Genomic DNA, 18,423 nt, shown 5'->3' with positions numbered 1-18,423 from the left:
CTCAGATAGGACTGGAAGTCTGGGACACACCACTTTTCAGAGGGGGAAGGGACCAGGGAAGAAAAAGGCTATTTTTAAAAGCGAAATAGGAGATAGGAGCCCGTTAAAAATGGGGAGGAAAGGAATAAAATGTTGAACAAGTATCTGAGTGGAGGACTTCCTCTAAGCTGAAAAGCAATGAAATGACATCAAGAAGACAAAGGCCAACAGCAAACAGGGATAAATGATGGCCTGTGTCCAAAGTGGCCTGGAGTGGATGGCACTCTATGGACAGGTGGGAGCTTAGCCTTGGATAGCAAGCATGCAATGACCCACCCACCCAAACCTGGGAGGCTTAGCACTCAGCAGGTGACCTCATCTGTCCTCAAGCCATCACTGGGAGATGCTCAATAAATATTTGCTGGGGTGAAATAAACAACTGAAATGGGGAATTAAAGAGGAAAAATAACCATTGTTAAGCTATTGATGATAGAAGTGGCTGAGTGCTGTGGCTCACACTTATAATTCCAGCACTTTGGGAGGCCAGCGCAGGTAGATGACCTGAGGCTAGGAGTTCAAGACTATCCTGTACAACATGGCAAACCCCTGTCTTTACTAAAAATACCAAAGATTAGCTGGGCATGGTGGCGTGCACCTGTAATCCCACTTACTCGGGTGACAGGCATCAGAATCGCTTAAACCCGGGAGGCAGAGCTGCAGTGAGCCAAGATCATGCTGCTGCACTGCAGCCTGGGCAACAGAGTGAGACCCTGTCTCAACAAAAAAAGTAAAAGATGATAGACGAAGGCCAGGATTCATCCTTGGCCAGTTAAGTGGGGCTGCCTAGAGTATGGAGAATTGATACCTACATGGTGGTCAGGACTAGGATAACCAACCTCTCCTATGGGCACAGTTTACAAGGGTGGCTTTTTTTAAAATTTATTTATTTATTTATTTTTGGCAGGAGGGGTCTCACATACTCATGGTATTCCCCATTTAGGGTCTTGAGGTTTGAGGACCCTATATAGACTTACCTTCAGTCTGTTGGGTGAGTTTGCTTCTATCACTTTGGATTCTTGATTATCCCTATTTTTTAGAGGCGAGAACAAACTTCAAGTCTTCCAGAAAGAATTGGCAAATAGGCCTGTCCTCCTCTGACTTCACTGTCTTGAAAAATATACGTACACAATATGCCACTTTCCTGAACAATATGCAAGTTCACCATGTCATTATTTTAGAACCCAGGGTCCAAATATTTTTATGGTCAAGATTTGATGAGCGAAGTCCTTACACTGAATTCTCCAAGCAAGGATGCTTTCTACTCACTTGCTAGGTGGCTGTGAGTCACCTCCCCTCCCTGGGCCTTGGTTTCCCCATCTGTGAAATGAGGTAGTTGCATTAGATAATTCCACAGTTCCCTTCCAGCTCTAGCATCACCCTCAGATACCCTGGTGCCTAGAGCAGTAATTGAATAAGGAGCGTGGTGACCCCAGCTTCTGGGTCAAGTCCTGATCTTGGAGCATGGAGGAATCGTGATGATGGCCGCAGCCCCTGGAAGATGAATTTGGCAGGAGCTGGCTGAGATGATTTTTCTGCTGATGGTGAAATGTGCTGACAGGGTCTATACAGGTAGGTTGGTGCAGGTGAGGAATGGGGTGGGCACTTTGTCTCTTGTGATCCCTGAGTAATGTTTCCTTGCAGAATTGGAAGCCTCCAGGACAGGTAGATGCCAGCTAGATTTAGCCATTCAGATTGGCAAGGCAGGTGACCCATCTTTCCACACACTCTTCTGTCAGGGCTTCCAGAAAGGCTTTCTGCTTCATCCCTTAAACACCTCCATATATTTCACTGTCACTGTGCCTGGAATAATACCTTCCTGTAGCCTTCCAGTTCCCTGCTCTATTGGTATGTGCTCTGAGAGGGCTGTGACCATAAGTGCCACAATCAGCCAGGAATAGCTAAGCTCAGAGCCAGAGCCAAGAGTGGAAGGGTTACCCAAAATTGAGGCATGGACTGTTGATTCAATACAAAGAGAAAGAGTCTGTTCCAACTTTATTTTAGAGCACACACCCAAATTCAGAAATTATTTTCAAAGGTCAAAAGAAAAACTGAACCCATTAAAAACCAGTGGGGAAAGGAATATTTAACAAGTGACTAAATGGGGGAGCCCATTTAAGCTAAAAAGCAACAAAATGACATCAAGAAGGCAAAGGCTAACCAATTTGACTACATTAAAACAAAATATTTTCAAAGTCAAGTAATATCACAAACAACCAAAAAGCATAGGGTTGCAGATTCTTGAAGTATAAAAGAACACACCCAAAACTTTAATAGTAAAAGCAAAACAGGTAAGTGTGTGTAAGTCACCTGAATTGAGTTTATAGGAAAGGAAATGGAATTGACTGAAAAACTTGTTGAAAAAATATTCAGCTTCACTAATAACCAAAGATCAACAATGAAAACGATAAGGAAATACAAATTTTCCCTAACAAATTAGGGGGAAAGATTTAAGAATACCCAATGTTGATGAGGATACAGTGGAATAGGCAGTGTTACACACTACTGGGAGAATGTGAATTGTGTACACTTGGAAAGAAGAAGAGAGAAGTTTTAAGAGACAGCAAGTAGCCTGTAACTTGGTTCAACATTTATTGAGTGTCTACTTGGTGCCAGGCATGATGCTAGGTTTTAAAATATTGGCCAGGCACAGTGGCTCACGCTTGTAGTCCCAGCAGTTTAGGAGGCCAAGGCAAGAGGGTCGCTTCAGCTCAGAAGTTCAAGACCAGCCTGGGCAACATAGCAATACCCTGTATCTATAAAAATACACATGCGTGTGCACACACAAACTAAGATAAATATCCCTTTCCTTGGGAGTACAAAGAGGTAAGAAAGACACACAGATACATAGGAAGGAGAAGGCCAGAGCTATGTCTGGGACATGGTAGCGTGGGACAGCTAGGGTTGGTGGTGCAGGTGTGAAATTTTATGGGAATATCTAAGGAGGTTCCTAGAAGAGGTGACTGGATGGGTAGGAGTTATTCAAGTAGAAGGCAGAGGCAGAGGTGAGCGGCATCATGGACGAACTCATAGACAGTTGGGGGTTGCTGAAGTATGCAATGAGAGATTGTGGTGGAGAAAGCAGAACCAGGTCACATAGTGCTAGTATGTCTAATTCAAGACTTGGATCTTCAGTTACAACAGGGAGCTCCTGAAGCATTCACTGCAAGCAGGTCCATGGTAGGATTTCTTTTTTAGGGTGATTAGTTGTTTGGAGAAATTTTGAGGTATGAGGGCCAGAGGGGAGATGATTCCATTGGTCCAGGTGGGGTCCAGGAAGGATAAGGGTAGGGGCCAAGAGGATGGAAGTGTCAGATCCAGAAGGTGAAACTGGGAGAATCTGCTGACTGGTAGGTTGATGGTGTTAATGAAAGAGAGTAAAGGATACCTTTCCTCTTTCATCTTGAGTAACTGGGTGAAAGGAAGAACACCCAGGAGAAAGAGCAGGATTGGGGGCTGAGAGAAAATTATTGAGCTCAATTTTGGACAAGTTGAGTCAGAGTTGGGCATCCAGGAGGAGGTGGCCTGCAAGGAGCTAGATAGAGGGTCTGCATCCCAGCAGGAGATTTAGACAAGAAATTTGGGTTGAGACTATGGTGCTTGTAGCCATGGGCTTCGGTGAACTGGCTCTAGGAGAACATGCCAGCTGAGAAAAGAGAGGGTGTCCAGGAACAAGAGTTTGCCCCCATTTAAGAGGCAGACAGAGAGAGGGGAGCCCACAAAGGTGAAAAAGAAGTCCGAGAGACATAGGAAGAGCACCTGCAGCCTGTGTTGGCATGGAAACCTGGGGATGCGGAGTGTTTCCAAAAGAGAATTGGCAGCAGACACAAGAGAAAGGCCAGCTAGATGGGGACTGACACCCACTGGATGTAGAGACCCTCATCAAGAGCAGTTTCCTGTGAGAGATTGGGCAGAGGAAAATGAAAAGGCAAAGAAAGCAGGCAGCATGGCCACCTCTCAGGGAGAAGCAGCTACAGTAACAGTTTGGGCCAAGGGACAATTTCTGAGCTGGATCTGGACTGAGATGACATAAGGATAGATGTGATGGGGCAGTCCAAAAGGCTATCACCTAGAGTCCTCCTGCCTGTCTGAGTCAGAGGCAGGAGCAAAGGGCAAGGGAGGGCAAGGGTGGGCAAGGAAGGAAAATGTGCATTGGTGACCTTGACCGTAGCTGGCGTCAAGTAGGAAAGTGTAGGTGCCTCTTAGGAGCTTACCAAAGAAGTGTGCACATCTCAACAGGAATAGATGAACCAGAGATGCACTCAAAGAAGGACAAGGCCAGAAAAGAGTTCGTGACATTTTAGGAATGGGTACAGAAGAGTCCTGCTGAGGACACTGAGAAGGAGGGGCCAGAGGAGAAGACCAAAAACATGGGGTTCCAAGAAGCCCAGGGAGGAGAGTTCCCAGAAAGACAGCGGCCACTGGTGGGTCATATTCACAAAGGTCAGTGGAGGCTCAGGCATCTCCTAGATTGGCCTTTGGGGACTTTTGTCACAGCAACTTCTGGTCAAGGGGCAGAAGTCCCTCTTGGTGTGTGGGGAATGAACTGGGTCTGGCTGAGAAAGGAGGAAGGGGGAGCTGGAGCAGGCAGAGGGTCCAGGAAGGAGCTGATTCTTCCAGGAGACCTGGGAGGGAGGAAGCTGTGCAAGCCCAGTTGGAAGAGCAGGGCCGGGCAGTGAGAGGGACCCGGGAGCACTGGGATTAAGTGTAGAGGTGAAGGGATTAGCTGTGTTGGTGGAAAGGGACAAAAGTAAATTATGTACATTTTAGCAAGTAACCTAATCTCCAGGTTCTTTAGGAGGCCTTTTCTCTGCCCTCTGGGTACCGATTCCAGCTCTAGTTAGCACTGGTTTCATCTGCCTCATGGCTGGGGCCATGTCTTTCTCATTTTTTTCATATCTTTCAGCACCTAGCAACAGGCAGCCAGCTAGGTAGGGGGTGAATAATTATTTTCTGCTTGAAATCCATTGTCTAAAATGGGAATTCAGAAATTTTTCTTTGTATCAAAAAGACTTCGTGACAATATCCAGGACGCAATGAAGTAGGTAAGGCTCAGGTCACAGGCTTGAATGTGACATTCAGGGTCTCCGTAGCAGTTCTATTTTCTTTTTTTTCCCTTTTCCCCGCCCCCACCGCCCCCGCAACCATAGCAGTTCTATTTGGTGGTATTGCCTAGACATCAAAGAATTCGATTTCTTCCCTATTTGGACAGAAGTCAAAGTCCAGAGAGAGGCTTGGGCCCTGTGCCACTCCCTGATAGGACCAGAGTGGTAAGAGGCAGGACCTAGAGGAGGGACCTCCATGGCTTCCATGTGAGAGAACAGCCCAAGTCCCCCCACAGCCACATAAGATGCGAAATTTCCTAAAAAATAATAAGGGGCTTCAGGGAAGAATAAGCATGCTTAAAAGCCAAAACTCCCAGATATCCATTAGAAGAAGTAGCTATCTCAGAAGCAGGAGACTTCCAGGTGAGAGAGGGAAAGGCCTGAACTAGACCAGTGGGGAGGAGAGAGATCAGAACTTGTGGTAGATAAAAACCAGAAATAATTAGTGAGTGATTTATCTGTGAGAGTGAGAAGAAGGTCAAGCCAAAGGTGATTCCCATGTGTCTTGGTCTGGTTTGTTTGTTTGTTGGTTTTTTGTTGGTTTGTTTATAGAAACAGGGTCTCACCATGTTACCCAGGCTAGTCTCCATCTCCAGGGCTCAAGCAGTCCTCCCACTTTGGCCTCCCAAAGTGCTGAGATTACAGGCATGAGCCACCGTGCCCAGCCCCATGTGTCTTGACTAGAGTCCTTGGTGGATGGTAGGGGGGCCCCTGGGGTGGGGAACACAGCAAGGTGAGCCAGTTTGAGGAACAAGATAGTGGACTCAGACACAGCCACTTGGACTCAGACACTTGGATCCTGGTGTCTAGGGCTCAGGAAGATATTCAGCTGGAAGCACTAGCCCAGGGATGTCCCCACTCAGAGTAATGGGGACCCTGAGCATAAGTGAGATCACCAAGGAGAGAGTGTAGAGAGAAAATGGGAGAGGGCCTAGGGCAGAATCATGAGTCACAGTGACATTTGAGGAACCAATCAAGGTGTGTGCAGGCGAAAAAGGAGAAAGAGAAGGAAGGGCCTGAGAGATGCGACAAACAACCAGGAGAGTGGGTTGCCATGACAACCAAGGTAGGGAAGAGTTTCAAGGAGAAAGTAATCAACACTGTCAAATGCAGCAGAGAATTCCAATAAGATATAGAGAATTTTTCCTTTGGATTTCATGATTAGTAAGTTTGGATGGCCTTCATAAGAGCATGTTGAGGGAATGATGGCCTAAGCTGGAGTAATGGTGAGATGTGAGAGGACATGGATCTGTCACTAAGAGTCCTCTAAGAAGGCCAGAAGGAAGATTTGGAGACATGAAGGATAGAGGCTGGGAGGCTGAGGCTAGGAAAGATGAGCAGGTGTATGGGTTCAGCTCCCAAAGTGTTAAGCATCCATTGTTTAATACTAAAGTTGATACGTTCCACATCATTCTCTTTTAGCACCTAATTGTGTGCCCAGCCCAGCAGTGTGCCTAGCACCATGGATACTTGGGTGAATGAACTGAAATAGTCAGAATCCCTGTTCTCCTGATGCGTGCATGGTAGTAGGGGAAAAAGACATAATCAGATAATCACCTACATGAATGTACAATTTCCAGCATTGATAGGCATTCTGAAGGAAAGATACTGAGTACTGCAGGGTGTGCCACAAGGGGACTTACCCTCGTCTAACTCTGGGGAGCTTCCCTGAAGAGGTGATCCTCCAAACCAAGATAGGAAGAAGGGAACAAAGTTAACTGGACAAAGCAAATTGGAAAGCATTCTGAGCAGAGAGCCTGCCTAGGGAGGAAGGAGAAGTGAGACCAGAGAGGCAAGCAGTACGGGCTATGCAGAGCTTTGGAGACCAGGGCTGAGCTCCTCCCAGCCTCCTGAGAGCAAGGGAAGCAGGGGATGTGACCTGCCCTGGTGTGTGGCTGTAATCTGCCTGACACTCTGGCTGTTCTATGGAGAAATTATTAAGGCAGCATGGGTAGACTTAGGCAAGTTCGGAAGCTTTGTTGTGGTGGACAGGATTTGGAAACAATCTGCATATTCTGGTTAGTCTTGGTGTTGGATGGAATGAAGAGGGGCTGGAAGAGGACAGCGTTCAGGATGACTCCTGAGCTTCTAGCTTGCCTTACTGGTGAGATGGCAGTGCCATTTTCAGAGCTGGGAGCCCTGGAAAGGGGCCAGGTCTGTAAGGTAGACCCAAGTCTGGTGGTAATGGCTGAGACATCCCAATGGAGATGGGGAAGAAATGACTGAAGACACAGCTCCAGAGCACAAAGTGAGAAATTATGGAGACCAGTCCAGGGCTCTGGGGGGCTCCCAAATGGAAATATGGATCCAGATGTTGACAGGCTTCTGGGGCATTTTGAGGCCAGAGGATGGCTGAGAACAATGAAATCAAGCCCAAGGAGCACCAACATTCAGAGATTAGAAAAGAGAAGAGGAATCCTCCTAGAGCACTGCAAAGAAAGAGCTGGGAGATGTATCAGCAGAAAGACGAGGTGGTCAGCAGTGGGTGTGTGCAGAGAGGTCAGGAGGACCAGGGCAATCCCTGAGCTCCTCAAGTGTGCACTTGCACCAATGGTGCCTCTGGAACTGGGCAGCATGGTGGCCCTGGTGATTGGCAACCCAAGTGACCTCTGAGAATCTGCCAGAGCAGTTTGGGTGGAAGTCGATTAAGGAAAGAAGGAGCAAGATCCAGGGCGTTTACATCTTAATCTTAAAGGAGGGAGCAATGCTGGCAGATGAACATTCTGAGGGTAAGGAGCCTCAGTAGCTGAGTGATTAGGGATGAAGACAATTAGTGAGATGAGCTCCCAAAGGGGCTGGGATCAACTGTGGAGGTGGATAAATTAGTTCGGGGGAATAATGTATATTTGACTGAATGGGGCAAAATTATGTACCTTTTAGAGAGTAACTTGATCTCCATGTTCTTTTGGGAGCTTTTATCTGACCTGTGTACCAACTATAGTTCTAATTAGCACCAGTCTTGTCTTGTGGCTGGGATCATGTCTTACTAGTTTGTGTGTTTCTCAGTACCTAGCAACAGGTAGTAAGCTCTTTGGGTGCCGAATCCGTATTTTCTGCCTTGGAATCAAATGTCAGAAGTCAACATTCAAACTTCTTTTGACCAAAAAGAATCTATGACAATTATCCAGAAGTTACAGTGCCACAAAGAAGAACTGGACATTAAGTCTTGCGTAGCAGGGGTTATGGGGGGTGGGTCAAGAAAAAGTAGAGATATCTGCTCCCCTCATCCTTGTAAGCTCGATGCCATTTATCTATGCTCACATTCATCATCTCATACGAGCTTCAAATTTCTCCACAAGAAATGGAGTGTTACCTCGTCACCTACTCATAAAGGAGGAACTGGAAGCCAGAGGAGGAGATGCCTTATTGACACAGAGCACAAGCAGCAGGAACTGGCTTCAGACCTCAGTCCATCCGGTATGGCAGTCCCTCTTCCCAGGACCAGGTGGAGCTGGAGAGAAAGAGGAAGAGGAGTCTGTGAGGTCCAGATGGAGATGCTCGGCAGGCCCTTGCCAAAGGTGGGAGGTGAGGTCTGCCTGGAACACTACCAGGTGCTAAAGTGTCCTATTGCACTGTGCTGATGAAATCAGGCCCCCACCACAGCGTATATACATTGTGTGTTTGCATCTAAAACATCTATAGTTGTTTGAAATGTTTAAATCTTTAACCCATCTGAAATGTATTTTCATGTATGGTGTGACACAGAGCTCTAATTTGCTTTTTCCAAATAGATATCCAGTTTGCTAAGCACCATTTATTGTTCCAACACAACCTTTTCTCTCAATTCCCTATGTCTAGACTCCAGTTCTGTTGATCTATTTCTGAGCTAATAGTACATATTAATGAGCAAAGCTTTATAAAGTATCTTATGGCCTGTTGAGAGAAGCACTCCACCCCTCCCACCAAGGCCTTTTTTTTAATTCCTTTTTTGCTTTCTGAGACGGAGTCTCACTGTCGCCCAGGCTGGGGTGCAGTGGTGCAATCTCTGCTCACTGCATCCTCCACCTCACAGGTTCAAGTGATTCTCCTGCCTCAGCCTCCTGAGTGGCTGGGACTATAGGCACATGCCACCATGCCCGGCTAATTTTTGTATGTTGTTGGTAGAGATGGGGTTTCACCATCTTGGCCAGGCTGGTGTCGAACTCCTGACCTCAAGTGATCCACCCACCTCAGCCTCCCAAAGTGTTGGGATTACAGGCGTGAGCCACCGCACCCAGCCCCTTATTCATTTTAAAAATTGTCTTGGTCATATTGCACATTTACTTTTTCAAGTACATTTTATAATCAGCTTGTCAAAGTTCCATGAACAAAATATATGTTGGAAGTTTGAGAATAATTGCATTAAAGGAGAAATTAACATCCTTAGAACATCAGTTTTCCCCATCTGTGAACATGGTGTCTGTCTCCTTTTAATCAGAATTGTATTTATGTTATTTTGTTTTTAATGCCTTTTAATAAAGGTTGGTGGCTTTTGTCATAAAGATTTTTCACATTTCTTAATAGGTTTATTCCTGAGTACCTTATTAGTTTTGCTGCTTTTGTGAGTGGAAAAACTTTCCTTTTTTTTGATTTTGCTTTCCAAATTTTAATCAGTTTACTAATCACTATGGTTCGTTCACAGACACACACACAGCAAATGTGCTTTGTCCCTGGACACACAAATGAAAACACAGCACACATGTAAATCAGAGCTAATTAGCTGAAAATGAATTAGAATTTTTGAATTAAATTTTAATTATATAAGTAATACATGAATACATTTTCCTTTAAATAAAATTAGAGCATTTCAGGTAAAGAAGTCTCTACTGGCCTCCCCAGCCTGGCCTCAGTCCCCCTACTCTAGAAGTAGCTGCTGTGAGGCATTTGCTGTTGATCCAAAATGTTTTCCTATGCACATTGAAACATATCCTGTGTTCTATTGTTGTTTTTGTTTGCTTGCATAGATGTGGTGGTGTACACACTGGAGGTGCTGCTCCTGAGCTCAGGGCGCCCTACGGGACTCTCTTCATGTTGCACGTCGCCTGCCACAGCTGGCTCCACTGCCCCTTTCAGCTGGCTGCTGGCAACCAGAACTGATTGTGCTGTGATTTATTTAGTTGTTGCTTATTAAAACACTTCCAGTGTTATATCAATAAGACAAACCTATAACAGCATCATTGTATATGCCCCTTTTGCTCATGTACAAGTTTTCTAAGTATCTCCGGAGCCGATACTTAGAAACGGAATTGATGGGTCATAGAGTGTACACATCTTAAATTCTAACAGACACTGCCAAAATGTTCTTCAAAGTGCCTTTCTAATTTAATTTCATGCCAGCAGTATGTGTGTCCATTTCTCCAGACCATCTCCAGGTTTTACATTTTAACCAATCTGGAGGGGAGAAAAATAGTATCTTGTTTTAGTTTGCATTTTTCTGAATTACCAGGATGACTGAAGTCTATGTTATTTCTTGTCCATTTTTAGTTCCTTCTCTGCATTACTTGTCCATATCTTTTACCCTTTTTTTTAGGGTATGTTGTCTTTTCCTTATTGATTTTTTAAGAAGCTCTTTATGTATTTTGTATACTTTATGCATATTGCAAATATTTTCTGCATTGTGATTCTTGTCATTTAATTGTAGTATGTCTTTTGAGAAATTTTAAATTTTGATATCTATTTTAATTCTATGTCTTTTTTGCAATTGTATTTCAGAAAGCCTTTCCTGCATTGAGGTCCTATGCATTTTTCCTGTATTTCTTCTCTAACATTTATCATTTATATGTGTGTGTGTGTGTGTGTGTGTGTGTGTGTCTGTATTTAAGCCTTTTTTTTTTTTTGAGATGGAGTCTCACTCTGTCACCAGGCTGGAGTACAGTGGCATGATCTCGGCTCACTGCAACATCTGCCTCCCAGGTTCAAGTGATTCTCCTGCCTTAGCCTCCCGAGTATCTGGGACTACAGGGGTGTGCCACCATGCCTAGCTAATTCTTGTATGTTTAGTAGAGACAGGGTTTCAGCATGTTGGCCAGGATGGTCTCAATCTCTTGACCTCGTGATCTCCCCACCTCAGCCTCCCACCAGCCTCCCAAAGTGCTGAGATTACAGGCGTGAGCCACCGAGCCTGGCTATTTAAGCCTTTTTACCACATGCAAAAAATAAATTCCATATGCATGCATGAATCTTAGGATCTAACTTTAATTCCCCCCATCCTCCCAACAATAGATAAGTAATTGTCCCAATACCAGTTGTAGAATTCTATATCATTTTCCCACTAATTTAAAATTGCTACCTTTGTCTGATACTAAATCCCAGTAGGGCTCTTTCTGGTCCACTGATCTATTTGTTTGCTCCTGAGCTTAATAATATGCTTTGCTAACTAGCAGGACAAATCTCACCCTCTTTGTTGTTTTTGCAAAATTACCTTGGTCATTCTTGCATATTAGTCCTATCATATGAATTTTAAAATAAGCCTTTCAAGTTTTGGGAAAATTTCTGCTGGGATTTTATTGGGGTTATAGGTGAGTTTTATGGTTTTCTCTGGTTAAAGTCTGGTATATTTCATGTTGAATGTATTCCTAGGTAAATTATTATAGGCTTTGCTGTTAACTGTGAGTAGTTTGCCCTCTGCTCCTATTTGTTTGGCCCTTGCTTTTTCATATCCCATTTCAACCTGTTTACTAATCACTGTGCTTGATTCACAGACACACACAAAGTAAACGTTCTCCCTCCCTGAGCACAAACATTTGAGCACAGCCAAACGCACAGAGGTGGCATAATTGACTGAAAACAAATTAGAATCTTTTCAAATTATACTTTAAACAAGTAAAGTGTGCATACATTCTCCTTAAAAGTGGAACAATATGAATATAACCGTAGTCCCCTTTGGCCACCTGAGATTCTGGTTCCTGCCCCCTCCACAGAGGTAGCTACTGTAATTATGTATTTCCTTCCATAGTAACATATAGTATTGATGTAGCTATTTTGAATAAATTATCCCACAACATAGATATTGTACTCTGTATCCTCTGTTTTTCACTTAGTTATATCTTCCAGCTCCACCTATGTTGGTTCCTATAGCAACTCATTTGCCCCCCAACTCTTCTTTTTTTCTTAAGACAGAGTCTCACTCTGTTGCCCAAGCTGGAGTGCAGTGGCACAATCTCAGCTCACTGCAACCTCCGGCTCCTGGGTTCAAGTGATTCTCCTGCCTCAGCCCTTCGAGTAGCTGGGATTACAGGCATGTGCCACCAGGCCCAGCTAATTTTTGTATTTTTAGTAGAGATGGGGTTTCATCATATTGGCCAGGCTGGTCTGGAACTCCTGACCTCATGTGATCCACCCTCAGCCTCCCAAAGGGCTGAGATTACAGGCACGAGCCACCACACCCGGCCATGTTTGCTCCTTTGAGCAGCTGTGTCATACTCCATATGAATGTTCCATGTTTCCCCTTCTGTAACATCCATAGACCTTTTATTATTATTATTATTTTTGAGACAGAGTCTTGCTCTGTTGCCAGGCTGGAGTGCAGTGGCACAATCTTGGCTCACTGCAACCTCTGCCTCCCTGGTTCAAGCAATTCTCCTCTCTCAGCCTCGAGAGTAGCTGGGCTTACAGGCATGCGCCACCACGCCTGGCTAATTTTCATATTTTTAGTGGAAGTGGGGTTTCACCATGTTGGCCAGGATGGTCTCAAACTCCTGATCTCATGATCCACCTGCCTCAGCCTCCCAAAGTTGTGGGATTACAGGCATGAGTCACCGTGCCAGGCCCATCCATAGAACTTTAGTTAGTTTTTTTTCCTGTCTGTTATGAGGAGTGCTGCAGAGAGCATCTTGGTACATGCCTCCTCCTGAAATGCACCTCCTGAAATGCTTCTCTAGGATAGGTACTGAGAGTGAGTCCTAGGATTGTCTGCTGTTTAAGTTTTAGTAGATAATGCCCACCTGTCTTCTGAAGTGGCTGTGCCAGTTTGAACTCCCTCCACAAGTAAATGTGGATCCTCATTTTTCCACATCACTGTCAGCTTTTCAACTTCACAAATCTAAGAGGTGAAAATGCGGTTTCTTCTTGTGTCTTTAATTTGTGTCTTTTGAATGACTGGTCACACCAGTGACCAGTATTCTCCTCGTGGGCTGACTGATCATTTTCTTTCCTCCTGTTGGGCTCATCTTTGGATATTCTTTGTCCATCTTTCTGCTGGGTTGTCTTTTTCTTACTGATTTACGGGAATTCTTTATGTTTTCTTGATATTAATTATTCTATGCATTATACTTAATTCTCTACCATTCTGACCCTTATCTTTTAACTGTATTGTATCTTTTATTACAGAGGTTTTTATTTTTATAGAAATTTAGAATGTTATTTTGTCATAAGAAGTCTCTCTCTACATCAAGATCACAACTATTTTTTCCTATATTTTTCCTCAAACTTTGTTTTCTTTCTTGCATTTATATATTACATTATTTTGTAATTTTCATGTTTAAGCCTTTACAGAATATGAAGGTTATTTTTAGTGTGATATTGGTGTTTAATGTTAATCTCAAAATTAAGAACCAACCTTTTCAATACTGTTTATTGGATAATCTGTCATTTCCCCCATGATTTAAAATTGCTGCCTTTGAGAGCAAATCCCAGTGCAAGTCTGTGTTGGCCTTTCTGGTTTACTCATCTATCATCTGCTTCTGGGCTTTGCTAACTGGAAAGACAAATATCACTCTCTTTGTTGTTTCTGTAAAATTGCCTTAGTCTTTCTTGCATATTTGTTCCAATATATACATTTTATTTTATTTTTTGAGGCAGGGTCTCACTTTCTCTCCCAGGCTAGAGTAAGTACAGTGGCACGATCATAGACCACTATACTACAGCTTCAACTTCCCTGGCTCGAGTGATCCTCCTGCCTCAGTCTCCCAAGTAGCTGTGACTACAGGTGCATGCCACCACACCCAGCAAATTTTTTGTATATATTTTTAGAGAAGCGGTTCTCACTATGTTGCCCAGGCTGGTCTCGAACTCCTGAGCTTAAGTGATCCTCCTACTATAGCCTCCCAAAGTGCTAGCTGTGCAGGTGTTGAGCTGCTGCACCTGGCCCCATTGTATGAATTTTAGAATCAGCTTGTTAAGTTTCAGAATTCTTACTGGAATTTTGTTGAGGTTACTTGAGTTTATGGATAAATTTAAGGAAAACTGACATCTTTATCATATAGAGTCTTCCTACCGAGGCACATTGCTCTACTCTCAATTCAGGTCATCTTTTATGTCTTTCAGGAAAGTTTAATAGTTTTCTCTGGTTAAAGTCTGGTATATTTCTTGTTGAATGTATTCCTAGGTATATTACAGGTTTTACTATTAACTGTGAACAGGTTGCCATCTGCTCCTATTTGTTTGGCCCTTGTTTTTTCATATCCCATTTCAACCTGTTTACTAATCACTGTGCTTGATTCACAGACACACACAAAGTAAACGTTCTCCCTCCCTGGGCACAAACATTTGAGCACAGCCAAACGCACAGAGGTGGCATAATTGGCTGAAAACAAATTAGAATCTTTTCAAATTATACTTTAATCAAACAAGTAAAGTGTGCATACATTCTCCTTTTTAAAAGTAGCACAGTGTAAACATAACTGTCGTCCCCTTTGGCCACCCTCTGGAGTCCTCATTTCCCACCGGCTCCACAGTTTTATGTGTCTCGATCCACAGTGACACATAGTCCTGATGTGTTTTCAATGAGTCATATCACATTATAGGGATTTTACTATAAGCTGTAGGGTTTTTTCACTCAGTCTTACATTTTTACAATATACTCATATTGATACATATAGCTTTTGCCTTTAATAGCTATATTGTATTAATTCCCATGAATGTAACACATTTTATCTTCTGTAAGCTTCATGGACAGTTAATTGCTTCCCTTTCTCTCCTCCATCATGAGCAGTGCTGCAGAAACCACATTGCATGTTCCTCTGTGGTGGGATCTCTCTGGGAGTGACTGAGAAATGGAACGTTGGGTCTCAAGATGTCCACAGTTTTAGTTTTAGCAGATACTACCGAAGTGTCCTCCATGATTTCTAAACCATTTAAGCTTCCAGTCAGGGGGTATGAGAGGGCCCTAATCCCCACATCCATAAGCAGTTGTTTTAAATATTTGCCAATCTCATGGGTGAAAAATTGAATCCTTTTAAAAATTTGTATTTTCCTGTTTGCTTGTGAGATTTTCATATGCATATTGGGCATTTGTATTTTCTCTTTTCTGAATTGTCTGTTTCTGTTTTCTCATTTTAAGCATTAGGTTGTCTTTATCCCACTGGTTTGTGGAATTTTCTAATATAATCTGGATATTGGTCTTTTGTGGATATGTGACAGATATTTTCTTCCAGCTTGTCATCGCCTTTAACTCCTTGTAGAATCTTTTGCTAGACAGAAGTTATCAGTTTGGACATAATCCAATGTATCAATCTTTTCTTTTGATCGTTTTTATACAGATACCAAGTTTAGTCCTTCCCTACTCCTAAAATTTAAATATATTATATCTTCTTTTCTAACAATTTTATAATTTTGTTTTTATTTGGTGCTTTAATGTATCTGGAATATATTTTGATGATCACATTGAGAAATGATCTAACCTTTCTCCAAACGGGCAGCCAAGTATCACAATATGAGGGGTTAACTAGTTCTTCCTTCCCCTCTGATCTGAGGTAGAACTCCCTCATATTCTGAGTCGCGTTGCCTAGGTGGGTCTGAAGCCCCTGTTTTTCCCACTAGTCTGTTTATTCCTTTCAGTACCAGACTATTTTATTTGCCTTCCCACCTTTTGATACCTGTGAAGTCAAATGCCATGTTTCATTGTGCTTCCTTCTCAGCTGTCTTAGCTAACTAGTACCACACATGAACTCCTCCACATGAATTTTAAAGCCTGCTTGTCATGTTGGAGAAATTGACATCAATACAATACCGACGCTTTGAATTCATGAATACGGTAGAGCTCCGCATTTATTCTTATTTATCTTGTATGTCCTTCACTCACACACTGTTGTTCTCCCCGTAAAGAACTTGCCCATTTCCTAATGGGTTTATTCCTATAGTTTTTATTATTGTTGTGAATGAGTTCTCTCCAACCCCCTTTTTTGCTTTGCTTTTGCTTCCTACATTTCTTTTTTCATCTACTTACTAATCACTCTACTTTATTCACAGGCACGCACAAAGTAAATGTTCCTCGTCCCTAGGCACAAACACACAAGCACAGCCAAACACACGGAGCCCACATAAATGACTGAAAATGAATAGCCATTAAAAAAATTGAAGTCTAATGACACAAGCGAAAACATGAATATATTCCCCTTTTTACAAAAGAGAACATTGCGGATGAAGCTAGAGTCCTTTTTGGCCACCCACTGCCACCCTATTCCCTTCCTCCTCTCCAGCGGTAACCACTGTCATGGACTCAATGTGTGCTTTTCTAGACCTTTCTAAAAATTTACAAATACATAGATAGGTACCCAAAGGAAATATATGGTATAGTTGTCTCAAATAATGAAAATTTTGTTTTTCCTTTCTAGTTTTTATTAATATCCAACTTTTGTATTGACCTGAATTTTATTATGGTTACAGAATAGAATGTCAGCGTTATCATCTGTCACAATGTGAAAGTAAAGATATAAAAGTTGGGAGGTAGCAATGGAGGGAGGAGGGTAGGAAGGCTGACAGGGACAATAGTGGGGAGGCAAGAGCTTCTGTAGACACGTGGTAGAACAAGGAATGAAGGGCCAAGTAGGTTTCTTAAAATTAAAAAGGTAACCAACAGAAGTACTTAAGAGAAGTAAGGATAGAGGGGAGTAGTTTCCAAGGGACCCAATGCCTAATCCACCGAGACATCAGTGGATCTTATGAACTAGAAATAGGTCATAGCAGATGCTGTCTAGAGAACTCCCATGACCCAATTTTGACTTGGGACTTGAAAGGGGATATCTTCAGGCAGCTTCAGGGAAACACTTTCCTCCCTAATTAAAGAGATGCATTTGGAGCCAGGCACAGCGGCTCTCACCTGTAGCCCCAGGCACTTTGGGAGGCTGAGGTGGGCAGATCGCTTGAGCCCAGGAGTTCGGGACCAGCCTGGGCAACATTCTGAAACCCCGTCTCTACAAAAAATATAAAAGTTAGCCAGGCGTGGTGGCATGCACCTGTCGTCCCAGCTGCTCAAGAGGCTGAAGTGAGATTACTTTAGCCTGGGAGGTTGAGGCTACAGTGAGTTATTATCATGCCGTTGTACTCCAGCCTGGATGGCAGAGTGAGACCATGTCTCAAAAAAAAGAGAGAGAGAGAGATGTACTTGGAGAGGTTTCTTGGCTGCCCCCTTTCTTTCTGCCTAGGTGCTGTTGAGTGAAAACGTGATGCTTGGAGCCCTGACAGCTATCTTATCTTGTGACCAGGAGGGGAAGGCCCGGAGACTTGTGGCTCTCAGCTTACTCAGATCTCAGCTACCGGGAACCACTGACTTGAACTTTCATTACTTGAAATAAATGTTTTTATTGTTTAGCCACTCTTAGGTGATCTATTACATTCTGGTGAAAACGTCCTTCCTAATGCAAACAACCTGCGAGCTTAGAGGTAGGAGACAACCTCCAGGAGCAGAGATCACACACTCTGGGGTGAGAGTTTGGGGTTGGGAGAGGGCCCATCCCAAACTTGCTGCTCTTCATCAAAAGTCCTTCGATTCTCTTGGATTTTTTAAAAAAGTGATATGCATGGATTACTTGAATAGAAATAGAAGTTTAAAAAAAAAAAAACAATCTGATAAGCTGGGCATGTCGTGCACCTGTATTCCCACCTACTTGGGAGGCTGAGGCGGGAGGATCTTCTGAGCCCAGGAGCTCAAGGCTGCAATGCACTATGATCGTGCCTGTGAATAGCCACTACATTCCAGCCTGGTCAACAGAGACAAGACGCTGTCCCTAAAAACAATTTTGATAAGTGTGTTAAGATGTGAACAGTGGTTGCCTCTGGGTACCTTCGGGTATTTTGCAATTTTCTAAGATGTTGTCAAATGTTCTTGAGGGCTGACACTTAAGACAGGTTAAGTTTTTGACTCTGGAAAAGAAAAGGCCCACAGCTGGTGAGACTGCCCAGTGAAATCCTGGATGGATTCAAGGGGTGTTAGAGCTGGGGATGAGGAGCAAACTGTGTGGTGAATGTGAGATCCACCTGATCCTGGAGAGGGCCAGCAACCTTCCTGAGTTCTTAAGGGAACTGCAGGGAGTCCAGCTGATTTAGGACACACAGGGTTGGGGGCATGGGTGTGGCAGGAAGAAGA

At 43.5% G+C, this 18,423-nt stretch overlaps 1 long non-coding RNA gene across 1 annotated transcript; it reads left to right on the top strand.

Moving 5' to 3' along the window:
- The first annotated feature begins 1,620 nt into the window (after nucleotides 1-1,620).
- Nucleotides 1,621-17,654, top strand: LOC135276969 (uncharacterized). The gene is made up of 2 exons (XR_010344541.1): nucleotides 1,621-8,692; nucleotides 10,085-17,654. It is a non-coding gene; the product is annotated as an uncharacterized LOC135276969 (long non-coding RNA).
- The last annotated feature ends 769 nt before the right edge of the window (nucleotides 17,655-18,423 follow it).

Source organism: Aotus nancymaae, unplaced genomic scaffold (assembly GCF_030222135.1).
Source record: "Aotus nancymaae isolate 86718 unplaced genomic scaffold, 86718_ANA_hifiasm-v0.15.2.pri h1tg000029l, whole genome shotgun sequence".
NCBI classification, from domain to species: Eukaryota; Metazoa; Chordata; class Mammalia; order Primates; family Aotidae; genus Aotus; species Aotus nancymaae.
This window is presented reverse-complemented; position numbering and strand designations above follow the sequence as displayed.